The sequence below is a fragment of the Phascolarctos cinereus genome, unplaced genomic scaffold (assembly GCF_003287225.1).
Source record: "Phascolarctos cinereus isolate Bilbo 61053 unplaced genomic scaffold, phaCin_HiC Scaffold_4;HRSCAF=312, whole genome shotgun sequence".
Taxonomy (NCBI): Eukaryota; Metazoa; Chordata; class Mammalia; order Diprotodontia; family Phascolarctidae; genus Phascolarctos; species Phascolarctos cinereus.
Genome location: NW_027555847.1, coordinates 620,523,381 through 620,537,859, shown reverse-complemented (window position 1 = coordinate 620,537,859; position 14,479 = coordinate 620,523,381). Strand labels below are relative to the sequence as shown.

The window sequence follows — 14,479 nt, the reverse complement described above, 5'->3', positions numbered from 1 at the left end:
TCTCTCTCTCTCTCTCTCTCTCTCTCTCTCTCTCTCTCTCTCTCTCTCTTCTCTCTCTCTCTCTCTCTCTCTCTCTCTCTCTCTCTCTTTCTCTCTTTCTCTCCCCTTCCCTCCCTTCCTCTCCCTCTCCTTCCTCCTTTCCTCTTTCCCTTCTTCCCTTCTCTTTCTTCCCTCCCCTCCCTCTTCCCCACCCGCCCTCCCCCAACACACCTCCCTTCTCCACTCCCCTCACCCCCACCCCCATCCTCCGCCCTATTAAAACAACCAGCAAGTCTCACTTGTTAAAAAGACCCCCTTAAGTTGGAGAAGGCAGAAAGGCAATAGCAGGAAAGAAAAAGTCGACGTCTGGAAAAAATTACCCAGTCCCTACTCTGAGAAGCTCATTGAACTAGGGACTTGAACTGGCCGGCATCAGCCAAAGAAGACTTTCTCCTGATGCTGCACATCTTGGGACGACTTCTGCTGACTCTTCATGAGAGTAGCTTTTGAAACTGAAAGGACACTTTCTCATATACAGAGCTGGGAGCAAGAGGGGGAAAATTGGTAATTTATTTTAAGGGCACAAGCAATACACGTCGAGAGTTTGAGACCCGACGCTGAATTTAAATAAGAAATACAGAAAAAAATTACAATATCCACTAAAAGTGGGAAGAACAGTGCATCTTAGGGTCCACAGAACCCCTCTTTTTAATGTTATTTTTTATTTTTTTAATTTTTTTGGCCGGCCGTCTGAAATTCATCTGATCTCTTATTACCTCAATTTTGGGAACTGCTCACTACCAACCCACTGGGACCACACAGCAGGCTGAAGAAGACCTTTATGACCAAAAGCTGAACAAGGTAAGTTATTTATGGTGGCATTTCAGTGTATAGGAATGGTCTGATATAAAACAGAGATAGGCAGAAAGATATGTATGTCTAGAAATATTTATATGTTGTATTTATTTAAATCCTTAAGACGAGGTAGGAGCTTGAAAGTTGGTAATCAAAAGAAAATTTTGGGTAACTTTTTTTAAAGTGCATTTTAGATTAAGCAAATCATCTTTTCTCTCCCCCCCATCTGAGCCCCCTTAGATAATTCCCATTTTTATGGAGGCGCAGGTATCTAGCTTAGAAGGGAGAGAGAGAGAGAGAGAGAGAGAGAGAGAGAGAGAGAGAGAGAGAGAGAGAGACAGACAGACAGACAGACAGAGACAGAGAGACAGAGCTGCATGTCTCAGGATGGAGTTTCCTATCTTTGTCTCTTGGGAGCCGTGTGGAATGCCTTGCAGTTTAGGAAAGCAAAAATCCCAGTGAGATTGAAAAGCGCCAATTGACAGCCTTTCCCCTCACCCCATTCCCTTACCAATTCCTCTAGATCTCTCATGTATCAGTAAAACGATCAGTATCTTAACTCTGTCACTAGTTCTCTGCTTGCTCCGCTGGCCTCTTTCCTTAGCAGAATGCAAGGGGTTAAGTGACCATGGTCCTCGGCTCGAAGGAGAAGGGATCCCGGCGAGGGAGGGCCCTAGTGCCACCTCGTATGTTCGCGGCAATGCGCGACCCGGCGGGGGCGCAGCCACTCCCACTCTCCTTCCCCTGGACTCCCTCCTGCCTCACTACCCCGAGATCAAACCGCGGGGACTCAGCCCGGCTCCGCGAAACTTTCTTTGGGAGCATCTGTTCTTTCTGCTAATGCACATCTGGCCAAGCACCCTTAGAGGGGAGAGGAGGAGGTGGTAGGATGAGTTTGCTGGCTGGGCCGACGCCTCTCTGTTAATTGGGTCCGTTCTTAGAACATCCCCCTCTGCCCAGAGAGCAATCCTTGCTTTGGTGAGGGCTGGGGGGCTGAGGAGAGCATCTCCAGGGAAAGTCGTGGGCGCAGCTTCCAGAAGAGCCCACCTTCTTATACTTATACTAATCGGGTTGGCTCTCAGCTGCTCCACGGCTTGGGGCTGCGGAGATTGTTGGGGCTCGGGATGTGGGGACTAAGCACAGGGCAGGAGGCCTGGGGGCAGCGGGGGTGGAAGTGGGCGCAAGACCATGATACTGAGTAGGGATTTATCCACACCTTAGACTGAATTCGTCACGCTGGTTCCCGCCCAGCAGCAGTAAGAGGGGAGCGCTCTCCAAAAGGCGTCCCTGGAAGCGAGAGGGCGGGTCTGAAAAGTGGGTTTGTGTTAGCCTAAGAGAGACTTTCGTGGAGCCCAGGAACTACCCCGAGGGGAAGCCGCGCTGAAAAGATAATTAAGCCTTGAGAGAGAGGGGCTGTGACTGGGCAGAGAAGGGAGATGGGAGGAGGGCTTAAAAGGGCCGGCTCAAGTTACACTGCTGGGGCTGCCAACTACCCCCACCTCAAACGCCCAGGCTGGGGAAATAGGTGCGCCACGGCATGCCTCCCGGGCTAGGGAAAGTGCAAAGGCAGCAGCCCGAGCCTAAAATTCGAGCCTTCGGGCTGGGAGTGGAGAATCCTCAGCTCTTCCTCTCCTCCCTATTCCCCACAGAGTCTGTGGCTCTCCCAGCAGCCGCTGAGGAATAGCCAGGCTCGCTCCCACATATCCCCCTTCCCCTACAAAACCCACGTGGCAGGGCAGGGAATGCCTTTGACGTCATTTCAGGGGGGAGATGTGACGCAATAGATAAGAAGGAGCCGGATTGGGTAAGAGGGGCTTTCCCAAACTTGGTGGCTGAGTGCAGAGGAGCGTCTCAAGAAGGGGAAGAGACTGGCTTCTAAAAGGTTGGAGAAGAAGGAGGAGCTTTATTTGAAGTGCAATTAGGTTTCTTTTAGGGAATGAAGATCCTAGCTTCAGGGGGAATAGCTTCCAATTTCCATTGGTCATTTCCAGATTATGTCTCAGGTTTCAGAGAGCCCTAAAGCCATAGAGAGTGACTTTGAAGATATTAAAAGAGATTAAGATTTCCAAATGGCACTTTTAAGAAAGAGTAAAGTACTCTAGGTTCTTGGCAAATTCCCGCCAAATGTCAGTGACAGATGCCATCTTTTAAAGTTCAATGTAAGCTTCAGCCAACTGTAATGGCAGGGTTGGGGGTGGCAGCATATGATTTTTAAATCATGTAAATTTTACTTCAAATTTTGCACTAAAGAATCAATCAAATAATTTCTTATTTTTAAAATGTTCCTGGTTTAAATGTCTGCAAGTCGATTTCATGTCTTTTTTTTGGGGGGGGACGCAATGTCCCCAAGAGGCTGACAAGATTACACACACAGAAGTCCTGTGTTTCAAAAATTGTAACTATCCAATGCAAAATAACTTTTGACTCAATGCAGGCTTTCCCCAGTAGTTTTCCTTTAACATATGAAGATATGTATATACATCATAAGCATATAAATACAAATATATGCAATATTTAAAATAGGTTAGAATTAAGGAGTACAGAGAAAATGAGTGGTGGAGTACATGTCTAATGATAACAATAGGAGAGTCCTTGATGTGAAAATCCTTCTGTTAAGTCAGTGGAAAAGGTTCAGAGTCAAAGAACCCATGTTCTCATGTAACTCAGGGTTGTCTCTACCTCTCATTAGCTGTGTGACCTCAGAAAAGGCATTCTACTTCTCTAACCATATACAGACTCCTTTCTCTGTAAAATGAAGGGAATGGAATAGATGTCCCAAGATCCTTTCCAGCTTGTGGAATAACATACCCTTTGAAATACTTTATCTTAGGATGATACATTCTGACAGCTTCTTTACAAAAATGAACTATAATTTGAACTCTAATATCATCTTAGCAATGAAGTTAGCTTAAGGTTTGCAAAGTATTTTATATCCATTATTTCATCCGTAGAACAGTTAAGTGAGGTATGTAATATAGAGGGCTGGGCCTGGAGTCAGGAAGACTGTTCTTGAGTTAAATTTTGGCCTTGGACACTTACTGGCTGTGTGACAAGTCACTTAACCCTGTTTGCCTCAGTTTCCTCATATGTAAAATAAGCTGGAGAAGGAAATGGCAAAACCGTTGCAGTATCTTTGCCAAGAAAACACCAAATGGGGTCATGAAAAGTCGGACATGACTGAAAGCGGCTGAACAACAACAAATGAGTATCCATCATCCTTCAGTGAAAAGAGAGCTGCATCAGGAGACATAAGATCACAGATTTAGAGTCAGAAGTTAATTTATTCCAATTACTCAAAAGCAAACTAGTCCTTCCTCATTTTACAGATTGGGAAACTGAGACCCAGAAAGGTTGTGACTTGCTCTAGGTGACACAGGTAATAAGCTACAGAAGCAGGATGTGGACCTAGATCCTTTTAGGATCATAGAACCACAGAGAGGTAGGAGAGACCTCAGAGGCTACCTAGTCAAACCCCCCCTCCCGCCTTTTTATAGATGACATAGTGAATGATAAAAAGCAAAATTTAAATCCAGTTCCTCTGATTTCAGAGCCAATACTCATTGTACTCCATTCTACCACAGTTTTCCCTTATCAGAGGAACTGGATTCAAATCCTAGCTCTGCAGCCTGGGTGTCCTGAGTTCAAATCCCACCTTAGTCACTTATTAGCTTGGGTTATCCTGGGCAAATTATTTAACTTCACTCAACTTCCTTTTTTTTTTCTCATCTGTAAAATGGATATAATAATATCTACTTTCCAGACTTATTGTAAGAATAAAAAAGAGATAATAGATAATAGCTAACATTTATGTGGTGCTTACCATGTGCCAGATACTTCACAATTATTATGGCTGTTACTCTACCCTGTAAAGTGCTTTGTAAACCTTAAAATGCTGTATAGTTATCACTTACCTATATGACCATGCAATTTACAGTAACATTAATAATGATGATGATAATGATGATTATAGCTAGTATTTACATGGATAGCACTTTAAGTTTTGAAAAGCATTTTATAAATATCTAATTTTATCCTCACAGTAACCCTGGCAGGTAGGTGCTATTATCATTCCTATTTTACAGAAGGCATATTGTATAGACTGAGGCAAAGTTTAAGTGTTTTTCCCAGAGTCATCCAGCTGAGGCAGGACTTGAATTCAAGCCTTCTTTCTTCTAGGTCCAGTGTGGTATCCCCTGCAGCACCTAGCTGCAATTCTCTAGGAGCCTCAGTTTTTTCATGCAGAAAATGAGGTTGGATCAGATGACCTATAAAGACCCTTCCAACTCTAAATATATAATCCCCATTTAAAAGATGAGGAAACTGAAAAAAAAAAGAGAGAAGTTAACTGACTTGCCCAGGGTGAAACAACTAATAAGTGTCAAAGATATCAACAATGGGATTTGAACTAAGGTCTTCCTGACTAAGTCTAATTCCAGAGCCACTGGATGATATTGGTCTGATATCAAACTACCAAGATTTAATAGAACATTGGCACAGGAGCAACTTTATGTATAAGCATCAGCAAAGCAAAAACTTGATTAATAAAGAGCCAGTCGGTAAAAATGCTGAAATCTTATTTATCATGTCAAAGGTCAACGTTCCCTCTGAAAATTCCCAAATAAAGGAGAGAAAACATTAGGCAATCAGGAGACCAAGGTCTCATCAGCCATTTTCTGGCCAGATGCCTAAAGAGAGGAGCCAGTTTTCAAATTTCGTCAGTCTATATTTCAACAGCATGTTTCCTTCTTGGCCAAAAGTTTGCAAAGGAATCCCCTGAACTAGAAGCAGCAGCAGCAGCAGCAGTAGTAGCAGACTTAGTATGCTTACATTTACATAAAACTTTAAGGTTTACAAATAAACCACATTCCTTCACAACATCCCCTTTGTGATAGGTAGTACAAGCATTATTATTAATTTTTTATAGATTAAAAAAGTAGAGAAATTGTGATTTGTCCAAGATTACAAAGAACTCTCCCTGCCTTTCCTCAGGACTTTATCTGGATCTGACCTGAATTGACTGACCTCCTATCTGGTTCACTTTACCTTTATAAGCCTTAATTTCCCTATTTATAAAATCAGGATAATGATGCCTGTAGTACCTCCCTTAGAGAGTTGTTCTGATGCTCAAATGAGGTTATGTATGTGAAACATTTTGTAAATTTGAATGTGTTATGTGTATATATACATATATATACATATATATGTAAATATGCATATATACATATATATATATACACATGTACATGTTTATATGTAAATGAGTTTCTCCAGGACTATAAAAGCAAACATTAATGTAATAGCAATATTAACTGTGAGCTGTTTTATACACACATGCATTTGCACATATGTGTATGCATAATATATACTAATTTATATACGTATGGAGAGAGACAGAGAGAGGGAGGGGGTAGGGAGATAGAGAGAGTTGGCTCGAAGTAGGGAAGATCTGAGTTCAATTCTCCATTCTGAAACATGGCAAATCACTTAACCTCTAAATGCCAGTAGGTAACTCTCTAAGACTACAAGTTAAAATGCAAACATCAATCTGCATTGTTAGAAAGTTTCTCACTAGGAGCTTCCAGTACTGAAGAAATCAAATCAGGTTCAATTAAAAAAAAAGGTATATATATATATATATATATATATATATATATATATATATATATATATATATATATATATATATATATATATGTGTGTGTGTGTGTGTGTGTGTGTGTGTGTGTGTGTGTGTGTGTGTGTGTGTATAGGTATAAAACAAGGACAACTGGGTGGTATAATAGAGTGCTAGACCTGGAGTAAGGAAGACTCATCTTCCTGAGTTCAAATCTGGCCTTAGATACCTATTAGCTGCATGATTATGGGCAAATCACTTAACCCTGTTTGCCTCAGTTTCCTCATATATAAAATAAGCTGGAGAAGGAAATGTCAAGCCACTCCAGTATCTTTGTCAAGAAAACCCCAAATAGGGTCATGAAGAGTCACAAGCTACTGAACAGTTATCTTAAAATATTTCTATTTTGAAAGCTGCCCTTCCACCCTCCCCCTTTAGGATTTGTGTAAGGAGGCATGTAGTCCAGTTTCTTTCTTCCTTTCTTTTGTAACCACAAATTGCCCCACTATTCTGAAGCAATCATATGATAGTCTGCTTTCCTCTACTCAAAGAAGCCTTAACTAAATAAAGAATCTAGGTAACTTGCAGGTAGCTCTGAAATTCTTATCCTTTACTCAACAACTGTTTTCAGAAACCACAAGATGTCTCAATTTGGGTGCTTAGGAAAAGCCTAGACATAACAGGCATCCTGCTTCCTCACAAACTCTGCCTTGTCTTCCTGTGATGCATAGATACCTTGGACAGTCCTCCCATTCCATTCATTCATTTGAGCACACCCCTTGCACATAACTGGGAATGGCCATGGCCAGGGAGCTCCAGCAGCGATGTAATGGACAGCTCTTCTACTGGAAACTCGTTAGGACCCCTTTGATATCGTTTAGTTCTTCTTTCTCCTTGTACAACCTTCATTACACACGTGTGACTCAATTACCTTTGCCTCAGGATGTCCTTCTGTACTTAAATCAAGAAAGCAAGTCCTTTTTGAGTCCCCACCATGTGCCCTCCACCCGGCGAGCCATGAGAGAGGTACAAAGTAAGTAGGCTCACTTGCTGACTGCCTTGTTGGGGAGGGAAGACTGGCATGAATAAAGAAATTAGATAATTGAAATCTACCTAAGAGCAAGAGCAGTTGGGCCTTGGGAAATGAACAGTATGTGTCTGGAGAGAAAGAAAGAATTTTAGAAGTAGAAGGATATGACTTCTTGAGGGATTTGAACTGGGCTTAGAAGGATTAGCTAGCAGTTGGATAAGAAAAGGGGAAAAGGGAAGGCATTCCAGGCAGGGGGCACATATGTCAGTGATGTTGGGGAGGGAATTCCTGAATCAGGTAAGGAGTTGTACTGGATGGCCTCTGAGACCTCTCCTATCTTTCTAAGATTTTGTACTTATATGAGATTGGCTTGGTCTTGGAGAATGTTAGGAGATAAAGCTAAGTCTTTAGAGTAGAATCAGATTCTGGAGGAACTTCAAAGAGAGAGCATTCATTCTTTGTTTGCAGAGGTAAGAGACTATGTGTGTGGCTCGCGGTATATGCTGTGAGGCCAGGTTGATATGCTGGTTAATTTTGCTGAATTGATTTTTTCCATTTGTTTTTCTTTTAATTTTTTGTCATAAAGGAATGGCTTTCTGGGCAGAAGAGAAATAAACATATTTAGAAATGAAGGTATTGTAAACACAAAAAATAAACTGTGTTTTAAAAGATAGATGTAGGGTGATATATAAACAATAGAAAACTCTTGGATAAAAAATTCATGAAAAAGGTTGGGATGGTGGCAGTGGAATAAGAATGACCATTCCATCAATCAATCAGTTTTTATTAAGCATGTGTCAAGCACTATGCTAGGTACTTGGGATATGAATATGAAAAAAGAAAGACAAGCTCTACCCTTAAGGAAATTAAAGTGTAATAGGGGAAGATAGGACACAAAGGGAAACTGAAAATTGGGGTTTAGGGCAGGGGAGAAGTTACCCCATGAAGAAAGGGGTCCTGGTAGTGAAGTCAGTCAGAGAAGTCCCAAAGTAGTCCAGCCAGGTGAGAAATGAGGAGTAACATAATAAGAATGGTCTGTCATGAAGATTAGTCTTCAAGGGGGTGCAAAGAGAGGCTAGAGTCAGAAAAACAATCTTGGATATTGTGGCTGGTGATGAGATCCTGGATTCAGATGAAAGCAATGGAAATGGAGATTAAAGGATAAACCTGAAATACTGGTGGACAGACCGTCAAGCAAAAAGAGGGAGTTTGTTAAAAGGGCAGAGATGCTAGTATCATACAAGGGGCACTGGGCTGGGGAATTAGAAGACCCTGGGTTCAAGCTCTGAATGGCCAATTTATAAGCTATATACAACTTTGGGCAAGTCAATTATCCTTTCTGAGTCTCAATTTTCCTAGCTATAAAATGGGGATAATGATACTAGAAACTAGGAAAGCACTTCTTAATCTGTAGGGTTCTAGCTAAAAGCTGTTGATTTAGTAATTACTAATAGTTCCCTGAGTCTGAGAGGGACAGTAGGGTTAAATGTTTTCCATCTATGAAGCATACTGAGGGCACTTTATTTGTGTGATAGCCCTCCCTCTGCTCTCAGTTATTAGCTCTGCTAATGTTATTAGATTGGACATCAGATCAGAGCCTCACATTAGGGATATGCATCCATGCAAATGATGTAGAGAGTACCTTTCCTTGGACTAAAAACAGGACTGTCTTTAATCTGACCTTTGGCTAGACATTAGTGCCAAGCCAGCATGACCATGAAGAAGAGAACCCACCTGAAGGCTTGGACTCCTAATGAAGTAGAGTTTGTTAATAGGCTTATGTTATATTACTGAGCAGCTACATGAAGATGATGATGAATGTTTGATTCCTCTCCATCCTCTCAATGATCTGAGACACCTATCCTCAAATATATTAAACTGTATTTATTATATAGCTTTAACTTACCAGGCCAGGGTGCTTGAAATTTCACATTCGCCATTTCTTTGAATGGAAAGGCGCAAAACAATTATCAAATGAGATAATATTTATAAAGCAGCTAGCACAGTGACTGGCAAATAATAAGTGCTTAAATAAATGCTTGTTCCCTTTCCCCCTTGCCTTTAAATTGAAAACATGTAAGCATCCTAGTGCATTTGAAAGAATTCTGGATCAGATGATTTGGGTTCAAATCCTATCCCTACCCTTTATTACCTATGTGACCATAGGCAAATCAAGTAACTTTTCTGGGTCTCAGTTTAGTCTCTGTATCCTGGGTAGGAGTTCTACTCCAATCAGAGACTATGCTCAGGAGATTATCACTCTTTGGGCTCCAGAACTTCCCTTCTGTACATCTCCTAACAAGCGATTGCCTCTATTTCAGTGATCCACTATTTCAGGCAAGCCCAACTAAGCTTTGCTTCACTCAGTATTCCATGGCCTTTTCACATGCTCATCATGGTCTCTTTCTCCAGTCTAGCAAGCATCATCAAAGCAAACTGTGACATTGTTCCTGGATGGACCTATGGATCTGCTCCCCTTTGGCTCCATTCACCCTTCCTGTAACCTTAGACACTAACGTGCCCCTCCCTGGTGCCTCTAAAATGACCCCTCCCCTAGGTGCATCTCTCTACGGTAGAATGTAAGCTCCTTGAGGGTAGTGACTGTCAGGTTTTGTATATGTATTCTACTGTGTTTGGTATTTGGCAAGTGCATAATAACCAAGGCAGCTAGGTGATGCAGTGGATAGAGCCATAGACTTGGAGGCAGAAAGACCCAAGTTCAAATTCTGTCTCAGACCCTTAGTAGCCATGAGACTCTGGGCAAGTCACTTAACTTCTCCTTGCCTCAGTTTCCTTATCTATTTCATGTGATCAGTTGTTTTTCAGTCATGTCTGACTCTTTGTGACCCCATTTGGAGTTTTCTTGGCAAAGATACTGGAGTGATTTGCCATTTCCTTCTCCAGCTCATTTTACAGGTGAGGAAACTGAGGCAAACAGCATTAAGTGACTTGCCCAGGGTTACACAGCTAGTAAGTATCTGTGGCTGGATTTGAACTCAGAAGGAGAAGTCCACGACTTTGTCCACTGCTCCACCTAGCTGCCCTTCCCCATTTATTAAATAGGACTACTAACAGCACCTACTTCCCTGGTTTTGAGAATGAAATGCGACATTTGTAAAAAAAGCTTATCACAGTACCTGACACATCGGTGGTACTTATTTAATCTGATTTGAATAAATGTTTTTTTCTTTCCTTCTTATAAAAAGTGGAAAGGTTGGACTAGATCATCTTCTAGCCCTAAATCAATGGTCTGTGATACCTGCAGGGGAACCTATGCATACATTATCTCTTTTGTATAATTCAATAAACATTATCAGCTGGCTATCCTGCATTATGCAAGCTAGGAATACCAAGTCAAGAAACAATGTAAGGGACAAATAAGTGGACAAAAATGGATAGAGCACTGCCCCTGGAGTCAGGAAGACCTGAATTCAAATCTGGCCTCATACATTTGACACTTACTGTCTGTGAGACCCTGGGCAAGTCACTTAATCCAGATTGTCTCGACAAATACATTTATACATACAACCATACACACACACACATATGGATATGTATGTTTGTATGTATATGTATATATGTATGTATACACACCATATGAGCTCTGTCCTCAAAAAGCTGACATTCTACTGGGGAGGGGGAATACTAGGGTACTACACATATGCAAATAAGTGAAAATTAATATATCTACCTAGTTATCCCATCACCAAACTTCCTAAATAATTGGACTCTAAGTGGATAACAAAACAGGCAGGTAGATTTTGATGGGGAAAAGCATCAGGAAATGTTGAGACCGAACTCAGCTATTAATTATCATCATCATTATCATCATCTTTTTTCATAGAATTCAGAAATGGTCTAGTATGTCATGTCAGTATCCTACTATTATTATTTTCTGTTTAATGTTTTGTGAACTATTGCACAGGTTGATAAAACAACCACTTTTTGTAGCTGAAGAAAAGTATTAGAGTATAATTTCATTTTCTGTATGTTCACTGAAAAACTCCTTAATGCTATTCAAGTAGCAGAAAGTACCACAGACATGACAATTAACTTGTCCTGTTTTCCCCATGATTTTGATCTTCTCTTCTAGGTCTCTTTATTTCAAAAGCTTTTCATTTCTTGAATCTTGGAGATTGAGTATGGTGACATCTGTGAAAAATGTTCTTAAGTATGCATGAATCAATATTATATCTGGATAACTGATTGTATGTAAAGATTTTGGGCTGTGAACCAATGGTTTGGTTCCAGTAGAGTTTATTAGTTGAGTTCTATAGGATATTTTGAGGTCTGTATTGTGGCATAAAGATTTGTGCCTGTTGTTTGACCAAATTTATACCCTATGAACCCCTGAAAGTACTAGGCAAATAGCAGCTATTCGTGTAGTATTATGGCTCAGTAACCAGGCTTTAGCCACAGGAGGAATAGATATATTCCTGATGATTCATCTCAATTCCACACTTATTGTTGATACAGCTCAGGGTGAGGGGAGGTAGAACTGGGGAGTGTTTATAAAGGCCTTCCTAGTTATGTATGCCTACCTAGTGGCTGGGTGGTTAGGTGCAGCAGTGGATAGAGTGTTGGGCCTGGAGTCGGGAAGACTCATCTTTGTGAGTTCAAAAGTCTGGCCTTAGATACTTATTAGCTTGTGATCCCGGGCAAGTCATTTATCCCTGTTTGCCTCAGTTTTCTCAACTGTAAAATGACCTGGAGAAGAAATGGCAAGCCACTGTAGTATCTTTGCCAAGAAAACCCTAAATGGGGTCATGAAGAGTCAGACACAACTGGTAAAAAACTAAACAACAACCAAGGTGGCTGCTAGGCAAAGTCAAAACTTAAAGTGATTCATCAAATCACAGAATTTTCTAGTTGGAAGAGACCTTAGTGGTCATTTCATGCAAACTCCTATTCCTACTTCATTCATCTATCCATCTATCCATTCAGCTATCTATCTATCTATCTATCTATCTATCTATCTATCTATCTATCTATCTATCTATCTCTTTTTGGTTGAGGAGACTGAGACCAGGAAAGGGACCAGGAAAATTTGAGACCGATTTGAATGATTAATTATCATCATCATCATGTGAAAATTCTCATCTTTTTATAGAGTTTAATAGAAATGGTCCAGGAATGTTGATATCCTGCTATTCTTTTATATTTAGCGTCTTATGGACAATTGCACAGGTGAATAAAACACCACTTTTTTTGTAGCTGAAAAAAATGTTAGAATGTAATTTCATCTATTTATTCACTGAAAACTTCAATGGAATTCAAGTAGCAGACAGTACAACAGTGACTTGCTCAAGGTCATCAGGTTTTTAATGACAGAGAAAGAATTAGGATTTAGGTCTTCCAATTCCCACTGCAGTGGATTAGAAGTTTCTTATTTTATGACATGAAGATGAGAGGCAGCAAGGCATTTTCATCTATAGCAGGCAGGCATATATATGTAGGCAGCATTCATGTTTCTTCTGTATTCCATTGCTTTTTCTAATGTTGCCTTGTCCTTAATTTTTTGTGAAGTATGGGCCTGTTCCATCATAACTGAAAGACCTTCAAGAGAAAATAGGTATCTTCTCTACCATCACCTAGCTGCCTGGTGCTGAGCTCTCAAAGCATTGTTTCCTTCCATAGTCCCACATAGTAATAGTGGCTAGTATTCATAGAATTCTGTTTCATGTATTTAAGATCTGCAGAGTGTTTTACATATGTTAATATCATTTGGTGCTCAAAGAAACCCTTTGGGATATCACTATTATTATCCCTCATTTTAAGCTAAGGGAATTTATGTACTTGCCATAAATTCCCTCAGCTTAAAATGAGGGATAATAATAGCAATAACAAAGCTATTGGGTGGCTAAGGGAAGATTTGAACTCAGGTTTTCCTGACTCAAATCCAGCACTGTGTCATCTAGCCACCCATATCTAATCATTGCCCAAGTCTTATCTTTCTGCCTCTGTATTGAGTCTATGATATCATCCCTCCTTTCTATCCTCACTTGGACTATTCTAATCCAGACCATTATCTTCTTAGGCTCAGACTATTGCCGTGGTCTCCTAACTGGTCTCTTTTCCTATAGTGTCTCTGTCTGTCTTTCTCCAATACATTCTATTCAACACTGCTTGAATAATCTTCTTGAAGGACAGCCGTGATCATTATATCCTTTACTCAAAATTCTTCAATACCTCCCCAATTCCTACTGAAGCAAGACCCACCACTTAGTCTGACATTCAATCCTCTCCATGCTCTGACCATACCTCTATTCTCAACATTATATTGCACTATTTCCCTCCATGAATACAGTAGGGAAATTGCCTTAGAGAATTGCCTTAGGGCTCTTACTGTATAAGGTAGATACATACCCAGCATCACAATAAGACTGCACTATTTGCTGTCTATCACACACACACACACACACACACACACACACAATTAATGTTTTAATCCATATTTTCGATCATACTGATCCTTTCCCTTGCAATTTTTTTTTTTTTGCCATCAATTTCTGCTTTTCAAAATTCTGCCTGAGGGGACCGGTTCAAAATTAACCTCCTCTGAAAAGCCTTCTCTGATTCTCCAAGGTAGGTAAAATGTCTCCCCCCTCAAACTCTATAGTATTTTTTCATATTCTAACTTTTTATTCATTATTTTGATCTTGACTTTTATCACTACTAGATTGTAAAATCATCAAACACAAGGATTGTTCCTCTCATCTGTCTTGATCAACAAGACTTGGTGTGTAGTAGGCATTCATGAAGCCTTTATTGCATGGGAAATGGAGGCACTGAAATGCTTAGTTATCTTTAGTTCTATATAATTCTGATTTTCTAAGAAATCATAAAGTTCCTCTGTGGTTGGCAGCCAGCTGCTGTCCTTGGGTCCTATTTAATTGATAGACAGTGAGCTGAAAAGTTGCAGCTATTATTTGGACAAAGCTGCTGACTTTGGGGAACACCTGTAGGCAAGTTATGGATGAAGGGAGAAATTGAGCATTTAT

General features: G+C 40.6%; 1 protein-coding gene across 1 annotated transcript in view; it reads left to right on the top strand.

The window, feature by feature from the left end:
- Positions 1–234: 234 nt before the first annotated feature.
- Positions 235–14,479, top strand: part of HAS2 (hyaluronan synthase 2) — a 37,258-nt gene continuing 23,013 nt past the window's right edge. Inside the window, exon 1 of the mRNA XM_020965004.2 lies at positions 235–840. The gene's annotated coding sequence lies outside the window, so the exon portion shown is untranslated. The remainder of the gene's footprint in view (positions 841–14,479) is intronic.